Below are 25,685 nucleotides of genomic sequence, written 5' to 3' on the forward strand. Positions count from 1 at the left end.
CATTTCACTGCATTTTAAAAAAATGAAACGGTATAGTTAGCTCAATTTTCTTGTAAATTGTGAAAGATGATGTCACACCGAGTAAATAGATACCCAACATGTTACGGTTCAAAATAAACGTACACTCGTGGAATGGCGACAAACTACCATACTTACAAATCTCCCTAGGCGACGCTTTAAAATGTTTTAATCCTTGCCAGTTTAGTGTTACAGAGGAAGTCCTTTTCTGGAATTATTGCTCCCGCTCCGACTTTTGCAGCGATACCTCACGTGTGGTTTAAACACTGTTTTCATTTGCGGACGCGACTTACGTATGCGTTTTCTTTCGTGCGTGAGCTCACAGGAACACTTTAAAAAATGTTTTTTTCTATTTATTTTGTTTCATTTTTTTTTTTTTAACACAGTTTTTGAAAAAAAAAAAAAAAAAAAAGAAATGATCACTTTCATTGCTGTCACAAGGAATGTAAACATCCCTTGTGACAGTAATAGACAGTGACAGGTATGGCGGGATTGGAGGTCCCTCCACTCCTCCACTGCACTTTAAAGTATTCAAAATGCCAAAATCAGCAATTTTGAATACTGATTTTTTTTATTTTTTTTAAATTGGCGTCATTGGCAGCCGAGTAAACCGGAAGTGGCGTTGTGACCTCACTTCCGGGTTACATGATCAGAGACCCGACCGAAGCTGAATCAGCTTTCTTCTGGATTCCAACCAGCCCGTGGACGTTCCGGCTGGTTGCTCGGGTCTCCTGGTGGGACGGGAGACCCGGGCAGAGCTGCGTAAGGCGGCGGGGAAGGGGGACGTCCCCTCACGCTTGCTGGGATAGCGGCCGATGAGCCGCATCGGCTGTTATCTCTTGAAAGCCGACCACCAGCTCTAAAAAAACGGTACCAGGTTGATGCCTGCAGCTGCAGGCAGCATCCCGGTACAACTACTTCTGCAAGCTGAGGTACAGGTACCTTGGTTTGCAGGAAGTTTTTAAAGTATAACTAAAGGCAAAACTTTTTTAGTTTTTGGATAGAGTGTAGAGGGATTAAAAGTCAGTTTTTATTGCTGTCTGTTCCCCCATTGAGGAGATTCATCCTCTCTATTTATCCTGTTTACCATTTGTAAAGTGAAAGTGAAAGTAAAAGAAAATCCCAAATTTTGGGTTGTCCCCAGAAAAGTAAGAGGGGAAATCTTCCAACGGGGGACACTAGTTCCGGTGACCTAGGGGTCCCCAAGGAATTCCCATAATTTGCAGGGATTTCCGCTCCCTTCCTGCTTGGCTATGGGAAAGGCTATGGGAAAGGAAATGAAGGGAACTCTCCACAATGGGACACAGATGGCGAAAAAAAATATCTGACAGGTGTTATAACCCTCACTTACTCTATAGTTTTACTTTAAGTAACATTAAAAAAAAAAAACACACACAACGTGAGCAGACATGCTCAGATAACAGAGGCCTACACCATGTAAGGTAGAGCTAGTAAGCTTCCATTTATGTGAATGGAAACCTTCGATACTGTCTTATTCCAACACTCGATCACAAAGAAAAGTCAAAGATGTTATGGTGCTCCTTTGGGGGCATATAATTTACTACAGCGTTCTTGGTTATAGGCAAATACACATGAAGACAGACTTTAGGCACTTTCTAAGCATTCAGAAATATGCCTGACTCCTGGGATTTTCTCAACTTGGTGCTGGCATCCTAAGGCCCCTTTCACACGTGTGCATCCTTTGTTTAATCAGGTCAGTCACGTTTTTTCAAAGAAACAAATGGAAGAGGTATCAGTTTTTCATCCGTTTTTTACATCTGTCACCAGCTAGAGTCCTTAAACACGAGTCCCTGAGCCATTTTTAATGCAAAAACTGAATGTTTGTCCATTTACATCCATTCTGCGTCCAATCCTTTTTTTTTTTTTTTTAAAGAGAAATAGGGCTTTGAGGATGTTGACAGAAGTAGATGTGAACAGATGTAAATGGATGATCATCTGTTTTTTCCATAAAGATGCATTGATTTCCATTTTTCATCTATCAACCGATGGATGAAAAACAGATAAAAGGTCAGCATGCGTGAAAGGGGCATAAGGCACACATGCAGACCGTTTGTTTTTCATTCATCCATTGACAGATAAAAAAAATAAATCAATGCATCGCTTTCCAAAAAGTGATGTAAACAGATGATCCGTTTACATCAGTTTACATCCACTTCCGTCAAAATCTTTTATTTGGAACAGAACAATGCCCTATTCTTCCATTAAACAAACGGATCAGACCAAAAACTGATTTAAAAAAGGAAAAAACGGCCTGTTTTGCATGAAACAATGGCTCCAGGATTCGAGTGGTTAAGGACTCTAGCTTTCAGTTGTATAAAACGGATGTAAAAACGGATAAAAAACTGACGTAAATTTCACCCGGTTTTTCTTTGACTAAACTGATGAAACGTATGTGTGATAGGGGCCCTATTCTAATAGGGGAGGGACAACAACAGAAAATGGTCGGTCATCACCTATAAAAAGTCTTTATATTTATGCCTTAGCCCTTTCCATTCTCTGTCTCTGCATTCACAATTGGTGTTTTTGCTGTTTGAAGGTAACAAAATATAACCAAAAGAGAAAGTAGGGGAAATTAACATTTTTTGAGTTGTCATCAGAACAATGGGGACTCCTGTTCCTATGATAACTCTAAAGTTGGGTATACTTTAGTAGAATTTCATAAGAAAATTTTCAGTACCTAGTATTCAACTAGTGTATACCCAGCTTTAGAAGGGAATTCCACTCATTTTGGAGACATTTCCAATCACTTTCTTTTGCATCTCTAGGAGAGGAAGTAAAAAGAGACCTCCCCAGTAGTGCAGAAACCGCAAAGAAAAACATGGATTTTTACCCTTCCATACTCAAACTATAAAATGTAGATCTTACCTGTGATTATTTTCTAAAGCCTGGTACATGTTACTAGTTTTTTTTTTATTTTCAATCAATCAAACTAACAGCGCTAAACGAAAAAAAAACCCCTGACAGTTCAGGAGGTGCTGCTGTACCAACTATGCAATGTTAGTACAGCAATCTCCCCTTGTGTGCCATTGTGTTCTGACAGGGGGACTGCCCCCTGCCAGAACACACCAGTCAGTGCTCTCAGCAATTGGCTAAAGGCGACGATCGGCAGACCTTTTTTGGTCATGACTACTGACCTGGCTGATGCCATCGACATTCGGCCCATGTGTACAAGGCTTAAGGTTCACAAGTTCAACTGTTCTATTATGTTTTTAATGTGCTAAGGGGGGATGGGTGCGCTGATAGTGTGTTGAAGCTGCTCCCTGTATTCAGTGCTTAGTGAATATAAACAAATTGTATAATGTGGGGTGCGCTAAACAACAATATACATGTGAATAAAATTAACATATATCAAAACTTAGAATATACAAAGTATTCGTGCAAATCAATATGTGCAAAACCACAAAAGTTCATAAATGTCCATAAATAGATGGTGCAGGTGAGTAGAAAACTGTATTCAAATTCAAATAATACGTGTATCCACCACTGAGTGAAATTCTTCCTTACCAAACGGAAATAGATAAGGTGCAATATATATTCATGTGCTGAACAAAATCCAATCTCCTTGTGAACAAAATCCAATCTCCTTGTGAGCAAAACAAACACCTCGTGCAAATCACCTAGAATTAACCTCTTACCAGATGGTAATAGGTATACACTTATTCAGTGAAACCACAGCCTCGCTTCCTCTTTAAAATCCTGGAGTTAGACGCAGCAGCAACACTGACATTCCTCCTCCACTAGATGGCAATCAGTTGCGCTTGTGTCAGCAAGAAACACGGTTTGCTCCTTCCTTTCAGACTCACAGATCCACCTGTCAGGAGCCATGCTGCTGTCTGCTGAAAGGTGGATCTGTGAGTCTGAAAGGAAGGAGCAAACAGTGTTTCTTGCTGACACAAGCGCAACTGATTGCCATCTAGTGGAGGAGGAATGTCAGTGTGGCTGCTGCGTCTAACTCCAGGATTTTAAAGAGGAAGCGAGGCTGTGGTTTCACTGAATAAGTGTATACCTATTACCATCTGGTAAGAGGCTAATTCTAGGTGATTTGCACGAGGTGTTTGTTTTGCTCACAAAGGAGATTGGATTTTGTTCAGCACATGAATATATATTGCACCTTATCTATTTCCGTTTGGTAAGGAAGAATTTCACTCGGTGGTGGATACACGTATTTGAATTTGAATACAGTTTTCTACTCACCTGCACCATCTATTTATGGACATTTATGAACTTTTGTGGTTTTGCACATATTGATTTGCACGAATGCTTTGTATATTCTAAGTTTTGATATATGTTAATTTTATTCACATATATATTGTTGTTTAGCGCACCCCACATTATACTATTATGTTTTTAACCCAATAACTGTAAGAATTGCTGCTTTCGGTTGTCGTACTCCAGAAATATATACATCAGAGCAAATAACGCAAATACGTATTCATTTATAATAATAAAATGCATTTTTAAATTGAACGATTACAAGTATGTATTTCATATAAGCCTCCCCTGCAAAATAGCAGTTGCCTGACAGCTTTAACCACAAGAATACCATTTATGTGCTTGAATACTTTCACTCTCACTCATGGAGCAAAAACTACCACAAATACCACAACTAATGCATACTCTTGCTGTTTATCGTTGGGTTGCTCAGGCAAACAGCAAGTTCTACCCTCTTACTGTCACCACAAGAAGTAACTGTAAAATATACTAAACTGGGTAATGGCAAGAATATGGTGTTCCCCATACAGGACACTCTGAACTATAAAACCCCAAACCTGTAAAATGTTGTAAATATTAAAAAAAATGTTATCTAAATGTATTAACATATTAGTCTAGTTTTCAAAAATAATGCATTTTCTTTGATATGACTATTATATCGTAGTCACAGCCAAATGAACAATAGGATGTTATAAAAAAATGACTATGGCATGTGGACACAACATAAGGTCATAGACAGTAACAGAAGCAGGACACATCATGTACTGCTATGAACAGATGGAGTATTTGAGGACAGGACTTCAAGGCTTATTAACTGCCCAGTTCACACAAGTGTCTTCCTGACGGTGACTTCATAGCTTCCAAAACAGACTAGAGAGATATCCAGCTATGTAATCACATGAAAATAAACAATGTATTAAAAAATACAGCTTTATGTCAGCTCTAGCTTATAAATGCAAGCGGTTACATTGAAGTCATCTACATCTTGCTTCTTTTGAAAGGCTTGTCATAGTAAGGCTCAGTTCACATTGGTGCTATGTGGGAAACCCTGCAAATTCACTGCCATATGCGAACCGCTATAAGTGTCAATAAAAAGTTAATGACATCCCCAGATCTGTTCGCATATCGCAGTGTTGTCAATTAGGACAGAAATTGTATTGCGTGGGTGTAAACACCCATGCGTTCCAATTCTGGTGCAGACCAGAAAAAGGGTCCTGCACAACTTTAGTCCGAATGCAATGCAAATTCAGCCATACAATCTGTATGGCTGAATTCGCATCGCAAAGACAACGTATGCGATTTGCACAGCAGTGCGAATCACATGCGATGTCTTCCATTGCACCAATGTGAACTAAACCTGAAAATCTTTCATTTCAGTTTCATCATCACAGAGCATGCACCACATCTTCAGTAAACCCAAAAGTTAAAATTTAATATATTAACCACTTTATCACTAAGCCTATTTTTGACACTTTTTGTTTACAAGTTTAAATCAGTATTTTTTGCAATATTGCAATGACCGCCATTTTATTCTCCAGCGGGGGTGAAGTTTGGCTGTCACCCACTTCCTTAAATAGCACCAGATAATCATTGTAACGAGCACTGCTGAGACTGCAGTGTCTCCCATCGCCATCTCAGTCTCAGCAGTGCTCGTTACTAGGATTATCTGGTGCTATTTAAGGAAGTGGGTGACAGCCAAACTTCAACCCCGCTGATGAAGTCCCCTATTGGACGATACGCGTACGGGAGGTGGAGCCACTCGTCACCCGCCGCCATCCTTCGGATCAGCTGCATCTTGAAGCTGTGCTGTATGCATCGGCACCGTGTCTCTCCGGTCTAGAGGCACGGTGACATGAAGAGAACACTATGCTCTAATATGCTTTTATTTCAATCTGTATGTAAGTGCAATACCTTCTTTTATGTTTAAAAATGAAGTGTGTTACAGAGAGCACTTAGAGTATCTCTCTCTTTTATATATGGTATGCACATTGATGAGTCCGGATTTGAGCAGCTAATAGAATCCCTTGCCTGATCAGTGGTTACTGAGGAGTGTGCCTGGTGATTAACCCCTTGGGGAAAGCGCTATTTATTTCATTTTCAGGTGAGCGTGGTGTATTCACTGGTGGAGGGGACTGAGTTGTTTCCTTATTTCCTGCACAACCCGAATTGAATTGGGATCTTGCTGTCTTTTTATCTTGCGCTGCACTTTATTGTTTATGGAATATTTTATGAGATAGCAGTGATTTATCTTTTGTGTTCAGCTGCAATATTTTATTTAATTTTACATCATGTCTGCGCTGATTGATTTTTGTATTAGCATCTTACCAGAATGCAGTGTTCTGGTCACTTCCTGGGGGGGGGGAACCATGACTTCCAGGACTCCTTGTTCTTTTTTCTGTAGTTCCTAATGACATTGGCTGTATGTTTGGGGTTGTTGTCCTGTTGCAGAATAAATTTGGGGCTAGTCACACGCCTCCCTGATGGTATGGCATGATGGAGAAGTATCTGCCTGGAGGGCAACGTTGAGGACAGCAGATGCAGTGGTCGGCCAAGGAAACTTATTGCAGCAGATGAAAGCCATATGCTTATTTCTGATCAACTTCTGAAGATGACATTCATCTACTGTCCAGAGAAGTTTGGCCAGAAGTTGTCTTCATGTAAGAATTGTGGCCAAAAAGCCATACCTCCGACATAGAAACAAGGCTAAGCGATTCAACTATGCACGTACACATAGGAACTGGGGTGCAGAAAAAATGTCAGTGGCTACACTGGACTGTTGAGTAAAAATATGAAATATCTTGCTGTAGAAACAGGCAGTTTGTTTTCCAAAGGACTGAAGAGTGGTACAATAATGAGTGGCTGCAGGAAAGAATGAAGCATGGTGAAGTTCCTTTCAAGTTTGGGGCTGCATTTCTGTAAATGGAGTTGAAGATTTAGTCAGGGTCAAGGTTGTCCTCAATGCTGAGAAATACAGGCAGATACTTATTCATCATGCCATACTATCATGGAGGCGTTTGATTGGCCCCACATTTAATCTGCAGCATAAAATATACCCAAACATTCAGCCAATGTCATGAAGAACTCTCTTTAGTGTAAAGTACAATATTGAGTCATGGAAATGATGGTTTGGCCCCCACAGAGCCCTGAGATCAACATCATTGAGTGTCTAGAATTACATAAAAAGAGATAGAAGGATTTGAGGCAGCTTATGTCCACATAACTGGAGTTAGTTCTCCAAGATGTTTGGAACAACCTACTTGCCGAGTTCCTTCAAAAACTGTGTGCAAGTATAACAAAATTTATGCTGTTTTGAAGGCCAAGGGTGGTCACACAAAATCTTGATTTGATTTGTATTTTTTCTTCTGTAAATTTAATTTCCATTTTGTTAAAGTGGAAGTAAACTTCCATCGATTGTTTGTACATACAAGTAAGCCTATAATAAGGCTTGCCTATAGGTACTGTAAATATCTCCTAAACATGCATCATTTAGGGGATATTTACGCAGGCAAGGATGTCATCAGCGCATGCGCTTTGAAGGAACGGCCACCCGTGCCGTTTCTTCAGAGCCCTGTACCGTGACCGGCAGCTCTGGCCAGTCACCAGTCATACAGCCGGAGTAAGCAGACCCCGAAGGAAGATGGGTGGCGATGGATGCGGGCTCCAGCGGTGACGAGGGCTTTGTTTGCAGGTACGTTTCACATCATGTGCTAGGATGTGATGCATATAATACTTTGCAGGTCAGAAAAAAAAAAAAAAAGGAAGCAGTTTACGTCCTCTTAAATCCATAAAAAAAAAAAAAACGATTAAAATGGTTCTAAAGCCTAAACATTTTTTACCCTAATGAATTCCCTGCATTAAGGTAAAAAATGTTCAGGCATCAGCATCCCCTCCCAACCCCCCCTACCCTTTTGCTTACCTGAGTTTTGAATGAATCCAGCGCTGTGCACGTCTGCAGCTCTCCTCTCCCTTCACTTCTGGGTCTCGCTGGCTTTGCTGTCAATCAAAGCCAGTGACGAGTGAGCAGGGCGGGGCCAAGTCCAGCTGTCTGTGTCAATGGATGCAGCAGCAGGGCACGGGTGCAAGCACGCACGAGTGCTCCCATGGGAAGCGACTTCCTATGGAGGCACTGGACAGAGTAGGGGCCAGACGAGCCAGCGGGGGACCCAAGAAGAGGAGCTTCACAGCTGCTCTGTGAAATTCCATTGCACAGAGCAGGTAAGTATAGACATGTTTGTTATTTAAAAAAATAAATGAATAAAAATTATCTTTAAACTCTTTTTAACACTTCTATTTCTGAAAGCCGTATTTACAGTATTTTTTTTTTTTTTCTTTTTACACCTGCCTAAAACGTTTGCACAGTACTGTACTTTAACATAAGCCAAGATGGGGACAAACATCAAAGCATGTCCAATCTCTGTGGTAGTTCACCAATTAATAAGTGCAGGTCTCTGGCAATACTTAGTCCTTAAATTGGAAGTAAAGCCAGGTTTATAAAATTTGATACCTACAGGGAAGCCTATAAGACTTCCCTGTAGGTACAGTAAATATCTCCCAAACGTGCATTGTCTATTCAGATATTTACTTTAGCAGCCACCGGGCATGTGCAGTACGCTCTCAAAGTTCGGTGTGCTGTCCCTTGAGAGAGCCGTGCCGCGGCCGTGACTCCCATGCGCATGTGCAGGAGTTTTTATCATAGTGGCTCAGCCACTCAAACGGCATCTGCCTGCAAACCCAGAAGGAAGACCGGGTAAGGATGGAAACCCTGTCAGCGGTGACAGCATGCCGCTGGAGGGCTTTGTTTTCAGGTAAGTCTTTCATAATGTGCTATTCACATTATGACATTAATTTGCAGTTTACTACCGCTTTAAGAAAAACCTTCACCAACACGTCTCAGAAGAAGAAGATAGACTAATTGGATCTGTGGGACCTTGCCAAAATATATACCCTAGACTTACGGAAATACATTCTTGCGATATGTTTGGATAATTGAGTTTTGTTTCAATTACAGGCATGTTTTAGGGTTTTTAGATTCGTTTTGCATCTGTTAGGAACATTTCAAAGCTTGATATATTCTTTGAAATACAGCTTTTGTAGGAATGTGTGTTATTGGAGTTGATTTACTAAAAGCAAATATACTGAAAGCACAGTTGCTCTAGAGCTTAATAAATGAGATAAAGCTTCACTTTGCAACAGAGTTGTATAAAGTACTCGAAACCCATACTTGAGTAGAAGTGGAAGTGCTCGATCAAAAAGTGACTTGAGTAGAAGTACTAAAGTATTCAACATTTTTTGTACTTAAGTATTGCAAGTAGTTTTTTTTAAAATTTTGCTACTCAAGTACTGAAAGTAATGCCCCGTACACATGTACCGATTGTCGGCCGTAAATATTTGGCCGACGACCGATCGGCCGATTGTAGGCTTGTTAGTATGATGCTTCCGACAGCAGACAGCGCATTTTCGGCCGAACAGAATCTGTCGTGCAGGCATTAAAATTTTTGTTGGCCAACACCAGAACGGGCGATTGTTCGCCAGTCAGTACAGATTTTGGCCGACAGACAGCAGATTAGCAAGACTGGGCATGCTCAGAAAAGAAGAAAGACAAGGAAAGTTAACCATTACATGACATCACTTATGCAGTCGGCTGTTGTTGGCCGACAAAATTTGCGTGCAGTCTTTTGCAGTTTTCAACAGACACGACAGCCCTGGACAAAAGACGGCCGATCGTTCAGCCGACGATCAGTACGTGTGTATGAGGCTTAAAAGTACCAGTAGTTTTGAGAAAAAAAAATTCTACTCAAGTACTGAAAGTAAAAGTACAAGTACTGTGTTATATAGTTATTAAAGAAAGAAGTCACAAGTTTGAACATCATATTGTTTTTTATTATTTCAAATGCAGCTTTTATTTATACATACAGTAGCTTTTAGTTTCGTATGCGCTGATAATACACATGTTTTGAGCTTCATGAAACCTGCCATCTACTGTTCTGGCAGTGGTCATTTTTATAATTGTAATGAGTAACTAAGCAACACAAAAAAAAATATCGGAGTAGAAGTATTGAAATCATTGAAAAAATGTAGTGAAGTAAAAGTAGGAGAAAAAAATTCTACTCTAGGAAAGTACAGATACCGCCTTTCGGTGCTTAAGTACAGTAGTGAAGTAGTTCTACTTAGTTACTATACATCTCTGCTTTGCAAAGAATACCCAATCACAAGCAGAACTTCCCCTCATTTACTAAGCTCTTGCACAACTGCACTTGAAAAGCGTGCAGTCTATTCGCCTTTAGTTAATTAACCCCATTAGATCACATGGCTTCTTTCAGGTGGCTGTTGATAATACGTCACCTAATCATTATTTGAACCTTATTCATTTTCAACAGAATGGCATAAAATGTTGGCCTCTAGCATTTCTCCTAATTACTGCTGGACATCATAGGATTTGAAAAAGGTTTATTCCTCCAATGTATTGATGTCAATCATTATGTACAAGCAGATGCCGGCCGGTATGGTGGTGTGGAAGCACTGATTTGTTTCTGGATCAAGGGAATGTATACTCGCTTTCAATTTCAGCAGCAATAAAAATGAATACAATTGCTGCACTTCAGACTTGATGAGATAGGCAGCTTCAAAATGTCTCTATACAGAATGCTGCATGTGGGAACAGGACTTGGAACCGGCTGTGAATTGGTAGAACTAGGAATTTTCAACAAGCCAAAACCATGCACAGGAATGTCACACATATCCTGAAACTGAAAACCATGAGCCAAAACTTGGTATTGAGTATGCTAGAACTACAGAATTCCATGTAAATAACTAAATAAATCTTATATGGTAAGAACAAGTAATTGCACAGATACTTTATATTTCAGATGATAAACTTTTTATGGACCAAGCAGTATTAGACCTAATTGTAGCAGTGTTGTATCATGAAGATCACCAAATCTTGATCTCCAAAATACCGGGCACACAAGACACATACTAATGGCACATAATGCATAGTAAAAAAAAAAAAAAAATAATAATAATATTTTACACATCGAATAGACAGAAGAATTTATTTCCCAAACAAACAGTAACAAAAATGCTGGCAAAACACGGACTCTCCATTGCACTAGATTCGGGATGTACTTGGCCAAAACCAAAATTGATGTTTTTAAAAAAATATATATATTTTTATAAACAATTGTATTATTTGACTTTTTAATTAAGATCATGAAATTAAATGAATATGAATTTATTGTTTGTCATTATCGGCACCTTTTGAAGTGCTGTTAAAAATCCTGCTTGCTGCATTTTTGGTGCATATTTGGCAAACAATACACCAAAAACTCACCTTCCCATTGAAATGCATTGAAAATGCAACAAGAACGCATCAAAAATCCAGTGTTGCATTTTAGATGCATTTTTTGAGTCATATGACCAATGAAACACACACCATAAGCAAGGTAAAATCGCCCATTATCGCCACTTTTTTTTCTTCCGCCACAACGCTGCAGAAAACCCCATTTTCAGCCGATAATTTTCGGCGACCAAAATTTCAGTGCATCACTAATTTCATGTAATGATCACTAAATTACAAACACAGGCAACAGTTTAAAACACATGTGGCAAACAAGGCCCGGGGGCCGATTCTGGCCCCTCAGGCTTTGTCATGTGGCATTACCACCCAGTTTTGCAGCTGGAACATGGCAGAACTCTATTGCACCACCTCCAGCTCTCACCCTCCGCTCCTGCTCCCTGCAAGGTGAGGCAGAGCTGCCTACACAGGGAGTTACTAGAGCTAGTAGAGAGATGCAAGGAAGCTTCAGGTAGAGGGGTTGGGGTTGCACACTGTGCATAGCAACCCTAAATCCTGCACACCCCTGAACTCTGTATATAACACACTCTTGAACCCTGCGCATGCGCGAATGCACACACGCAACGTGCCAGATGCTGGCACTAAATGGGCTATTTAAACCCAGCCCTTGCTCAACTCCAGTGCTGCTTTGTCTTCAGCCTTGTTGACCTGAACCTGCTAACCTGTATCCCCTGCTTACCAGTACCAGACCTGGCTGTCCTGACTATCCTCTGCTCTCCGCCTGCACCGACCTCGGCTTGTCCCTTGACCTCCGCTCCAGTCTGCTCCTTCTGGCTCCTGTATGACCGTTTGGCTTCTGACCCGGCTTGTCTCACTACCCTCCTGCCACCAGCACTAGTTGCCTGCATACCTGCTCTGGACCTACCCGGCTATCCCTGTCTGTGGACATCAGCCTGCTTCCAGCTACATCAGGCACTCGTGCTACTCTATACTCGGTGCCTCCTGTCTAGCACTATCAGGGGTTCCGAGTCACAAGCGTAAGAGAGGCCTTCCTCACCGTTCAGGCTCACCTCCAGGTACGCGATACCTGCACTTAGTGCACAGCGCACTCTTGAACCCAGCACTCTGTATAAAGCATAATCATGAACTCTGCACTCAATGTACATAATGCACTCCTGAACCCTGCAATTATAGCGCACCCCAGATACAACCGGCCCTTTGGAGGGCAACATACTGCTGATGCGGCCCGCAACGAAATGGAGTTTGACACCCCTGGTTTAAAAGATAACTTCACCTTTATAAAAAAATAAATAAAATAAATGCATACTTTTTTTGCAAGTAAAAAAAAAATATGCATTTATTTATTTATTTTTGTAATTGACCTGTAAAGCATTGTACCACAATCAGCAGATTGTGGGTGTAATGTCACGGTCCTGCAGACTGTCTGTGCATCTGTCTGGCCTTATCCCTGATATGGCCAGGCAGTTACACTGACAGGAAGACTTAATGAAATACCACAGCGCCCAACAGCAACGGCTGTCGGAAACTTGTAGTTTTCTGATTCACAGAACACTGAATGGATTATGCGGCTGGGCGAGCGAAGCTCCGCACGGCCACGTTTTTTTAAAGATTATGACAGCTAGTGGGAGGGAGGAGAAGATCCCCTGCTAGCTGCCAGAACAGGGGTTCGGGGGGAGCGGAGGCCGATGCATCTGTAACATGTTACACCTTGAAAATGGGTGTAACATGTAACATGTTACAAAAGGCAAACTTATCCTTTAACGTTCTTTCCTGCAAGACTGGTAGCAAAACCATGGTAGTGTTTGGGGTAATCTCTGCTTGGCGGAGTTAAAAAGATAAAAATGTCAGACAGTTTATTCAGACACAAATGGAATGGTGAATTTATCAAATATGGAGCAGCTGAGCATGGCAGCCAATCAGCTTCTAACTTCAGCTTGTTCAGGTAAAAGGATAAGTTCACCTTTTAACAAAAAATAACACAAAAATAAACATGATTTTACACAGAAAACTGCACTCAGAGGAGTGAGCAGATTTATTAAAAGGACAAGTTCCTTGATTGTAAACTTGCCCTTTAAATATGTCCCTGCCTAGGTTCCAGTGTCTGAAACATGTCAGACTCAAAACCAGGCAATCCAACAAAACACTCAGTCCAATATATGCTTTGCGGGACAATGCAGGAAAACAATAATGACACATTTCAAACAGCAACTTATTAAAACACCTTTGTTTGTCTTTAAAGGACTTCTGTACTGGTTGTCTTGTACAAGTTGTCCTTTAATAAATGCACACCCACTGATGAGTACAGTCCATCAATTCCTATACTTACCTTTGTCTTTATTCCTGCGATCTCCACCACTGTGCAGCCTGGGGGTGCCATGTAGCCTTGCCTCTGAAATGGTCCTCCCCAGATCCTCGGCAACCTGCATGCCACAGCCCAATTCAATCCAATGAGGAGAGGCATATGCCGCAGGATTGCTGGAGGACACCATGAATACATTTACACATTGGTAACAATTGCCCACTAAAGTCAAATAGTAGCAATAAAATTCCTCCCTACTGAATATCATTGGTGGTAAGCGGCATTTTAAAATCCCCACCCCCACATCATTGGTGGTCAGGTCCCTTCCTTCCTGCTATCCTCCTATATGGTATAGGTTTGTAAACACATGCAGTGTTTACACTTGTGATTGGTACACAGCGATCACAAGGTACAGAGGCACTCTGATTGGTTCCATATATTTTGGCTATAATCAGTTCTATCTAATGACAGCTCAATCACATACATTCAGCAGGTAAACTGAGCAAAAGTTTTCTGCAGCATCAGCAAGTACCAGAAAATGTAGTCCTACTACCTGCATTTTTGCATAACAATAAAGTTAAAAGAACAAATCTGTACCAGAAAGGTACCAACATCTTTTAAAGAGCACCTAACTGCACTAAACGGTGTCACATATATTGCGTGTAGTTTATCTTGGACGGTGTCAAATTATCCTTATGTCTATATTGAATGAAATATGCCAATATACTAGGCGGAATATAACCTACATTATAATAGTGTACAAAAAGGAAAACAAACCAAAATGCAACAAACATCTCTAAATAGGTAACATTCTATAATATAATGGCAGCAATCTTTACATTGCTATGGAAACCATCAACTTGCGCAGTGTGCATGGCCATGAGCTTACCTTCAATCACAGGATTAATGAACAGTTTTATAAGTAGAATTTATCTTGAACACAAAAAAAAACAAAACAAAAAAAAAACTGAACTAAACTATTCTTTCTGCCAGTGGCCTTGGTGGCTCGTGCGCTCTAGCTTCTGAAAACATTGTCTTCCTGAACCATAAAAAAACAAGAAGTACATACTTGATTTTCTCAGCCAACAGTTAGTGGAAATAATTCCAGAATCTATTCCAAAAGGTTTTAGAGTCCCTAGATCCTTAGGCTACAATCACACCTAAGCATCATGTTTTCACTCATATTTTCAAGTGTCTGAGCCATTTTTGGAGCAAAATTGCAAGTTTTTGCAGCTTGTGTCAGGCATTTTTTTCAGGTGTTTTCCAAATAAAAGGTGTGGAATGCCCACAGGCTTTGGCATATTTTTCTTCCATGCAGCAAGTCCCAAAAAGGTTGGGGACCGCTGCTCTGCTCTAGGGCACAGATAATATTACTTTTTACTTATTTAAGCATACAGTGCATCAGGAAAGTATTCATAGCGCTTCACTTTTTTCTACATTTTGTTAGGTTACAGCTTTATTCCAAAATTTATTAAATTCATTATTTTCCTCAATGTTTCCACAACCAATAACCCATGATGACAATTTGAAAGAAGTTTATTTTAAATCTTTGCAATGACATTTAAAAATTAAAAAATTAAAAATGGAATGCAACCTGTTTCCAGTGATCATCTTTGAGATGTTTCTATAACTTGACTGGAGTCCACCTGTGGTAAATTCAGTTGATTGGACATGATTTGGAAAGGCACACACCTGTCTTTATAAGGTCCCACAGTTAACAATGCATGTCAGAGCACAAAACAAGCTATGAAGCCCAAGGAATTGTGGGTAGACCTCCCAGACAGGAATATATCAAGACACCGATCTAGGGAAGGGTACAGAAAATTTTCTGCAGCTTTGAAGGTACACATCTTCACTCTGACTGATAATAGTCAAACTCCCAATTCATCATTTTTTTTTTTTTTTCAGCCAGACCCAGCACTTCACACAAGCCTTCTGAGCCATGCTACCTGGTATCATCTTCTTCTGACAGTCACCAGCTCTCAGGGAACCGAGTGGTTGATTGCTCGGTTCTCAGTCTTAGAGAGCTGGCAGGGGCTGAGGCAGCATCGGAGCGATGCTGCATCCACCGAGGTAAGTAGGATTAAAAAAAAAAAAACGCAAACTTCACTTTTAACCACTTGCCGACCGCCGCACGACTATCTACGTCGGCGGTCAGCCCCTCACAGGCAAAGTGACGCAGGGCTACGTCACTAGCTTGTGAGGGTCTAGGGAGCGAGCGCGCACCGCCGGAGGCGCTCTCCCGCGTGGTCACGGACCCCCCCCCCCGCGCGTGTGACCGGCGGGACCCGATCCGATGTCCGCCGGTCACTCTGCGATCGGCGGGGGAGAGGGAGAAAGTCAGGCGGCTTGTGTAAACAAGCTGCCTGTCATTCTCCCCTGTGTATGAAGGATGATCATACGGTTCTACTATGTAGAACCGTTGATCACTCTTCATACATCTGAAGCCACAGCCAATCACAGTAGAAAGCACGCCCCTAGGGACACACATAGCCCCTCCCTTTCAAAAAAAAGTTAACCCCTTCACTGCCAGTGTATTTTTACAGTAACAGTGCATATGTATAGCACTGATTACTGTAGAAACGTCACTGGTAACCCCAAAAGTGGCAAAAATGTCAGTCAAGGGTCCGATCTGTCCGCCGCAATGTCGCAGTACCGCAAAAAAAAAAAAAAAAAAAAATCGCAGATCGCCGCCATTACGCGTTAAAAAAAAAAATCTTTCCCTTTGTTAGTAAACGTGATAACTTTTGCGCAAACCAATCAAAATACGCTTTTTGCGATTTTTTTTTACCAAACATATGTAGCATAAAACAAATTGGCCGAAAATGTTAAAAAATTTTGATTTTTACATTTTTTTGGGAGGAATTTCATATAAAAAAATGTGAAAAATATTGCTATTTTTGCAAAATTTACGCTCTTTTTTTGTTTATAGCGCGTGATCAAAAAAAAAAAAAAATTGCACAGGTGATCAAATACCACCAAAAGAAAGCTCTGTTTGTGGGGAAAAAAAAGGACGCCAAATTCATTTAGGTACAGCGTCGCACGACCGCGCAATTGTCCGTTAAAGTCACGCAGTGCCGAATCACAAAATACCCCCTGGTCAGGAAGGGGGTAAAATCTTCCGGGGCTTAAGTGGTTAAATAAAGTTTAACCACTTCCCGACCGCCCTATAGGGAATTGATGGCGGGAAGGTGGTTGTATTATCCTGACACGCCGTCATATGACAACGGCAGGATAATGCACTCTGCGCGCCCCCTGACACACCGCATCTCCAATCTTGGGAAAATGACTACTGACGTAGGCTCTTTACCATGTGACCAGCTGTATCCAATCACGACTGGTCACATAGTAAAAAGGAAGTGCCGTGGATCGGCTTTCCTCAGTTCGTGCCTGACAGGCACAAGTAGAGGAGAGCCGATCTGCGGCTCTACTGACAGGCGGGGTCTGCACCGGTAATCAGAGCATTGATTACAAGTGCAGACCCTTGGGGGGGGGGGTGCCACTAGAGCCACCAGGGATGCCCACCCATGACCCCAGGGATGCCCACCATGGCCACCAGGGATGGCAATCAGGGCTCAGGGAGCCCGCCAGTACCCTTCCCATCAGTGCTGCCTGCCAGTGCCCTCCCCATCAGTGCTGCCCACCAGTGCCCATCATTGCCATCCATCAGTGCCGCCCACCAGTGCCCATTATTGCCCACCAGTGCCGCCTATCAGTGCCACCTATCAGTGCCCATCAGTGCCACCTATCAGTGCCCACCAATGCTGCATATCAGTGCCATCTATCAGTGCCACCCCATCAGAGCAACCCCATCAGTGCAGAAAAAAGATGTATCTATTTACAAAATTTTATAACATAAAACGAAAAAACTTTTTTTTTTTTTTTCAAACTGTTTGGTCTTTTTTTGCTTAGTAAAAAAGTTAAAAAACGTGTGGTGATCAAATACCACCAAAAGAAAGCTCTATTTGTGGGAAAAAAATTACATAAATTTGGTTTAGGTACAGTGTTGCATGACCGCGCATTTGTCATTCAAAATGCAACAGCGCTAAAAGCTATAAATTGGCCTGGGCAGGAAGGGGTTAACAAAAAAGTTTTATTTTTCCACACGGTTATACACCAGTATCTGTGACTTGAGCTAGATTCACTGAAGGGCAGGGCTGCTAAATGGTGAATGAGGGTCAACGTGGATAAAGGGTATGCATAGGAGGTCCGACAATGTTTGGGAAAATCAATGAGAGAGAAAGTCCTTGGAGATTATGATTTTATTCTGGCCATAAATAGCCTCTTTATTTTTTAGCATTTTAAATCAGCATTTAAACAATTTTTTGATTGCTAAAAACAAACAAATGGATAAAAGGCAACCTAATAACCCTACAACATACTGTAAATATCAATATGTAATCTAATGATGGTGGGTTGCCTTGCATTGCTTTTATAATGGAAAGCTAATGAAATTGCTGAAAAATGACCCACTATATGGCCAGCATTAAAAACACCATAAAAGGTAAAAAAGGTAACCACCCTTTTTAGCAGGCATTCTTTCAAATACTAAGCGCAATGCAGCTGATAAACCCCTGTAAAATGCAGAGAATCTCTAATAGGTGCTTATGTTTATTTTACATAGTTGATAAAGTTGAAAAAAAAGTCTGCTCTAACATAGAAAAAAAAAAATCCCTTACACATTTAAGAATAAACTTCCTTTTGCCCAATTTCTAATTTTGTCTGTGTGCTCAGGAACCTTACAATCAATGTTTTATTACCAATAGTCAGCTTTGATATATTTCTACATTGTGATCATGGGCTCGATTTCCAAAATGTTATCCAACAACAAGATCATGTGTACAATAGGTTATAGCATTTTTCAAACTTTTTTCGCAATTCACTAACAAAAAAAAAAAAAAAAAAAAAAAAAAAAAAAAAAAACATGCGCTGTTTCCAGAAGTGACGAGGTTGATCTAGTAGTGAAAACTATAGAGTCAATATTTTAGCACTGGCTACAGCCGGCGTTCTTAGCAACTAGTGAATAGCTGGTTGCTAAGAAGCTGGCACCCGCCGTGTCCATAGCAACCATGACTCATCTGCTGTCAGCGGGATTCCATGCTGACAGCAGAATGTAAACAAAAAAGATACAGCATTCAAATTTGTTGTTTCGAAAATTAGTGTGGGGTCCCCCAATGTCCTGCTAGCTGCTGCTTACTATTAAAATCTTCCTTCCACTGGCGTCGGAAAGTTCCCACAGCAGTGATCTTTTGGCTCTGTGGGTGTTAAGTTCTGGGGCTGCAACTGTGAAGCATCGGCACCGCTTGCCCCCCTATTCACAGAGCTCAGAATATACTTTCCCAGAAAGTTTTGTTGCTTTCCAAGAGGTGTGCTGTGATTGGATTGTAATTCATTCACCCCTCTTTTATTCACACACCAATCTGTATTCTGGAAAAAAAATACTATCTAGCCTTTATACAGCTTTGCATGCTTCTCAGGCAAGATAAGCATTTAGTTAGAGCGTTTTTTCATAAGCTGGGATCGGGTTTGCCAACCAATTAGAACTATAAAAAGACATCTTCTAATCAATAAACTTCAAAAGATAACCCATAAAAATTGTTAGTTCACAGGGAGAGAACCAAAACTGACCATACCCAAATAGAATTTCAGCTAGTTCCTAATAAACTGGTGAAATCTGCTCAGTGGGTGGCCCTGGCGGTTGCCACCCTTCTGTCATCCCTTGATTGAAGAGTCAAAGGAGCATCTGCATCCAATCAGATGCAGACACGGTTCTGATATTTTTACAGCCAACAGGACAAGCGGTCAAAATACAATAGCAGAAGTGGGGGATTCATTCATTCTGCAGCCTGTGAACAGAAATAAATCTATATGTGTATGGACAGCTTAAAGCAGAACTAAACCCTCCTATCTTTTACAGAAAAAGAAGCTGCCATCTTAGCAACTGTGGCAGTTATTCACGGCATGCCTTAAATGAAACTGTTTTGGGAAAATTAAATCAATGGGTTTATTTCCACTTTTGAAGGCTTTTGTTAACAGCTCAAGTGAAATATGTCAAAGGTGGAAGGGCAAAACTTTTGGATTTAAGCAGGCAATACATGGATCGAAATTCATCCAGGTCAGCAGAGATAAGCCGAATTTCAATCCATGTATGGGCAGGGTAACTGTACAGAAGTCAATCTATTGACTTTTGTACAACCGTCCTGTTGGATTTTTGCTGCTCGATTAGTGTATTCTGACAGTGGGGGAAGTCTGCCCGTTGTCAGAGTACAATAACTCCCCTAATCTACAATAGATTCCCCCTATACAGAATAAATGGTACCCGTTGTCATTTTATAGCACCCCAGGCACTATATTTTTGTACATAGTTTTAGCCTTGTATTTTACATCCTATGCATAAAAGGAACTGGGGTGTAGAAAAATGGCAGCAGGTGCTCTGGACGGATGAGTCAAAATCTGAAATATTTGGCTGTAGCAGGAGGCAGTTTTTTGCCGAAGGGCTGGAAAGCAGTACAATGTTGAGTGTCCACAGGAAACAGCGGAGCATGGTGGAGGTTTCCGGCAAGTTTGGGGTTGCATTTCTGCAAATGGAGTTTGAGATTTGGTCAGTATCAATGGCAGATATTTATCCATCATGCCATACCATCAGGGAGGTGTGTGATTAGCCCCAAAACTATTCTGCAGCAGGACAACCACCTCAAACATACAGCGATTGTAATTAAGAACCATCTTCAGTGTAAAGAAAAGCAAGGAGTCCTGGAAATGATGGAGTGATCCCCACAGAGCCCTGCCTGGGATTACATGAAAACACAGAAGGATTTGAGGCAGTCAACAGCCACAAAAACTGAATTTTTGTAAAATCTTACCTGTAAAATTCCTTTCTCTGAGTCCTCCGACAGTCGCCGCCCACTTCATTTTCATCACCAATGGGGTTATGTCCTTTATTCCGTAGGAGTAGCTAGGCAATAGAATATGTTAGTACAAAGACTTTTAACATATCCCACCCCCAGGGGGTGGTCCCCTCAGTACATAACCCTCCACTTCCTGTACCCAACTCAGTTTCAGTGGAATAGCAGTAGAGAGTACATCAAAACCCCAAAAGAGGGGCGGGGGCGGCGACTGTCGGAGGACTCAGAGAAAGGAATTTTACAGGTAAGATTTTACAAAAATTCCGTTTTCTCTTACGTCCTCCGACAGTCGCCGCCCACTTCATATTCATCACCAATGGGGATGTCCCAAAGCAGTGCAAACATGAGGGGTGGGAAGAACGCAGCCGCGCCCAAGGCAACGCCGTCTCCCCATCAGAGAAAGGAACCTTACCAAAGGAAGGAAACCAGTTAGGCATAAGAACAAAACACTCGCTCAACAGGAGCAAGAAAACCCAGGGAAAAAACAAATATCCCAAAAAGCCAAAGAACCCGTAACAGGGGGTCTAGGGAACTGCCGCACTAAGAACCTTGCGGCCAAAGGAAGCATCAGCCGATGCCTGAACATCTACTCTGTAGAATATCGTGAAAGTGTGTATGGTCGACCAAGTCGCCGCCTCACACACCTGGGCCACAGAGGCCCCATGACGACAGGCCCAAGACGTACTCAGAGATCTGGTAGAGTGCGCCATCACAGGTACAGGGGGAACTTTCCCCTTCAAAGCATAGGCCTGATCAATGGTCTGTCTGATCCATTTGGCGATTGTAGAAGCCGACGCCGCCATGCCCTTCCGAGGACCTTCCGGAAGGACAAACAAGGCATCCGACTTGCGAAAAGACTCAGTCGATTTGAGATAGACTCTAATCGCCCGGACAACATCCAAGGAGTGAAGCAACACCTCCGTCGGATGCTTCGGCTTCGCGCAAAGCGAAGGTTGGACAATGTCCTCATTGAGATGAAAGTCCGAAACCCTTTTTGGAAGAAAAGAAGGGTTAGGTCGCAAGACCACCTTGTCCAAATGCACAACCAGATACGGAGACTTGCAGGACAAGGCTGCCAGCCCCGACACTCGACGAGTCGAGGTGATAGCCACCAAAAAGGCGACCTTCTTGGATAACAAAGACAGCGAGATCTCCCTGATCCTTTCAAAAGGAGCATGCTGCAATACTGATAGAACTAGATTCAAGCCCCAAGGGGGAAGAGGGTCCCTCCTAGGAGGGATCAGATGACGTACCCCCTGCACAAAAGTGCTAACCAAAGAATCAGATGCCACAGGCCGTTGAAAAAGAACGGCCAAAGCAGACACCTGACCCTTGATCGTGGCCAGCGCCAGACGCTGGTCAACACCCGTCTGAAGGAAGGGCAACACCCTAGACACCGAATAAGTGTCAGGAGAGAAACCCCTGGATTCGCACCAGGCAAAATACGCCTTCCAAGTACGGTAATAAACCTTCCCCGAGGAAGACTTCCTCGCATTTATTAAGGTGTGAATGACCTCAGGGGAAAGACCCCTGTTCTTCAGGACCTCGGTTTCAACAGCCAGGCCGTCAAGGCCAGCGACTGTAAAGCAAGATGGAAGATCGGTCCTTGCGACAGAAGATCTTCTCGAAGAGGCAGACGCCACAGGGCGTCGATTGCCAGATTTACGAGGTCTGCGTACCAGGACCGGCGAGGTCAGTCCGGTGCCACAAGAAACACCGTGGTCGGTTCCGTGAAGGAACCTGGACAGCAATTGAATCGGTGGGAACGCATACATCAGTTGGTACTGATGCCACGGGGCAACCAACGCGTCCGACGCGTCTGCCCGAGGATCGCGCGTCCTTGCCACGAACCGTGGTACTTTGTTGTTCAGACGAGACGCGAACAGGTCTACCTCCGGAAGACCCCACCTCGCGCACAACATCTGGAAGACAGCCGGGTGAAGGGACCATTCCCCCTGGTCCAGGGTCTGGCGGCTCAGATAATCCGCCTGCCAGATTTCCACCCCCGGAATGTGACCTGCCGATATTGCCGGGACATGCGTCTCGGCCCAAGACAGAATCGCGGCCACTTCTCGAGCCGCCCGGGCACTCCTGGTGCCCCCTTGGTGATTGATGTAAGCCACCGCCGTGGCATTGTCCGTCTGCACCCGAACCGGGTAGCCGTGAAGATTGTCCGTCCAACGACGAAGACAGAGGAGTATCGCTCGCAGTTCCAGAACGTTGATCGGAAGGGAGGATACCTCCGTCGACCAAACACCCTGGGTGGACAGAACGCCCAGAACACCACCCCAGCCCGACAGGCTGGCGTCCGTGGTGATCACCGTCCACGAAAGGGGACGAAAAGACTTGCCCCCCGATACTGAGGGGGATTGAAGCCACCACAGAAGATCCCTTCTGGTCTGAGAACTCAATGACATCTGGAGATCCAGAGACTGCGGACGCCCGTCCCACTTGGACAATATCTCCGCTTGGAGATCCCGCGTGTGAAACTGGGCGAAGGGAATCGCCTCGAAAGCCGAGACCATCAATCCCAGACACCGCATGCACGTCCGAATGGACGAAGATGGAACGTCCCTGAGGGACCTGACTGCCTCCTGAAGAGCTGCGAGTTTTTCTTCCGGCAGGAAGACCGTCGCCTGGACAGAGTCCAGAATCATACCCAGGTAAGAAATCCGAACCGATGGGCACAATGTCGACTTTGGAAAATTGATCGTCCAACCAAACTCCTGCAGAGTCTGCAACGTGACGGACAGATCCTTCTCCAGACTCTGGCTGGTCGCAGACCGAACCAGAATATCGTCCAGATACCCCAGAACCGAAATGCCCTGGGCCCTCAACAAAGCCAGAACCGGTGCCAGCACTTTGGTGAACACCCTCGGAGCCGAGGCGAGACCAAAAGGCAACGCCACAAATTGGTAATGATCTTCCGCTATGGCGAATCGAAGGTACCTCTGGTGACCCTCGAAAATCGGGATGTGAAGATACGCATCCTGCAAGTCGATGGAAGCCATGAACTCCCCCGGAACCAGGGCAGCCACCACCGACCGCAGGGATTCCATGCGGAACTTGCGAACCCGCACAAAGCGGTTCAGCGCCTTCAAGTCCAGAATCGGACGCACCTTGCCCTCCTTCCTGGGCACGGTGAGCAGATTGGAATAGAACCCCCGAAATCTGTCCCGATGAGGCACCGGGACCACCACTCCCTGAGCCCTCAGGTCCTGCACCTCTAGATGCAGGTCCCGCAAACGCTCCGGGGATAACAGAAGACTTGAGGGAAAAAATCTGCTCTCCGGCCGAGAGAGAAACTCGATCTAGTAGCCAGATCGAACGATTTCCAGTGAATTGGGTGAGGGCGCCCCTTCAGGCCGCACTGTTGTGGGCCGCAGAACCGGATTGGCCGGACTTTTGCTTACCTGCCCACGGCTTCTTGCGGGAGCCTTGACCTTTGGACGGCTTGCCCCAAAGTGTGACCGAAAGGCACGAAAGGACCCCTGAGGGGGCCGAAAGAAAGCATTCTTTTTTCCAGGAGCCGTCTTAGTCTTGTGGGATTGAGGTAAGAGCGTGCTCTTACCCTCCGCGACCCCTTTAATTAGGGCATCCAGGGATTCACCAAAAAGGCGAGAACCATCAAAAGGCAGATTGGCCAAGGTCTTACGTGAAGATTGATCCACAGACCAACACTTCAAACCAGGCGGCGAGATAACACGGCCACACTGTGTACATGTGCAGCCAACGGAACCATATCCAGGTCCGCATCACACAAATACATGACACCCTGGTGGATTTGATCCACCATATCCAAAGTCGCCTGGGGGGCAGAATCAGCCACCAGGACACGCCTAAGCACCTGCGTCCAGTTCGCGACCGCCTGGGCCGCCATAAGTGAAGCAATAAAGCTTTCAACATAGAACCCATAATAGAATAGGTACGACGGGCAAGGGACTCCATCCTCTCGTCCGTGGCATCCCGGAACACCGGGGTGTCTTCAGCAGGAATCGCAGTGGACTTGTTCAAAACTGCTACGCATGGTCCACCGGAGGTGGGACACACCAACGCCCATCAGTAGCGGGCGTAAAAGGATAGCGCAGCTTAAACCTACTTGGTACAGCAAAAGGTTTGCGTATATTACGCCATCGTTCTTTCACAGCGCGCTGAAAATCATCAGTGCATGGAAACATCTGCGATGATTTGCGCCTTTTCTGCGTCCCATAAGCCGCCAAGGCAGCTGAAGGACATGTTTCCTCCTCCAAACGCAGAGTTTGCTTGATAGAAGCAACCAATTCATTCACGAGTGCAAGCTCTTCAGACGAACCAGGGGGAGAATTATCAACCCCCTCTACCTCAGCCTCCATTTCTGACCCTATAAGGTCCAGGGAGGAACGAGACCCCGATAAGGAGATCTCTGCCACAGCAGCCCCAGTACCATCACCCTCTGAATCAGAGGAAATTGAAACTCTGGGCCTTTTAGAGGATCGAGCAGCCACCAGCATTTGCACCTGAGTCGCAAGGCCAGCCATAATCGCAGCCAAATCCCCCCCCCCGGGGGGGGGAAACCGCAGTCCCCTGGCTTCCCACTAAAGTGGCAGGAAACTAGCATTCCTGAGAATCCATGCCCTTGTAGTAGCAAAAATAAATGGGTGACCGCCCCTTTAAGAGAGCGCTGCGATCGTAGCCCACTCACACTAAGCATCCCACACAAGGGACCCCCACAGGGACAAGTATACCAAGGCAGGATACAGGGAATAGAGAGAAACGAACCTGGAGAGATCGGTGCTGCTGCCGCTGCCTGCGGTGCTCCTGAAGGAAAGGAAGTGCTGGCATACAGGGCGCTCTATGAAAGCCTATGGAGGCTACAAGAAAAAGGCCGCCATGCATGTAAAACATGCGGCCGGAGCGATCGCAGCCAAAATGGGAC

At 43.7% G+C, this 25,685-nt stretch overlaps 1 protein-coding gene across 1 annotated transcript in view; it reads right to left on the reverse strand.

Moving 5' to 3' along the window:
- Nucleotides 1–25,685, reverse strand: part of MAPK12 (mitogen-activated protein kinase 12) — a 181,449-nt gene that overhangs the window by 34,581 nt on the left and 121,183 nt on the right. The window lies entirely within an intron of this gene.

This window comes from Pelophylax lessonae, assembly GCF_965119305.1.
Source record: "Pelophylax lessonae genome assembly, chromosome: 4".
Taxonomy (NCBI): domain Eukaryota; kingdom Metazoa; phylum Chordata; class Amphibia; order Anura; family Ranidae; genus Pelophylax; species Pelophylax lessonae.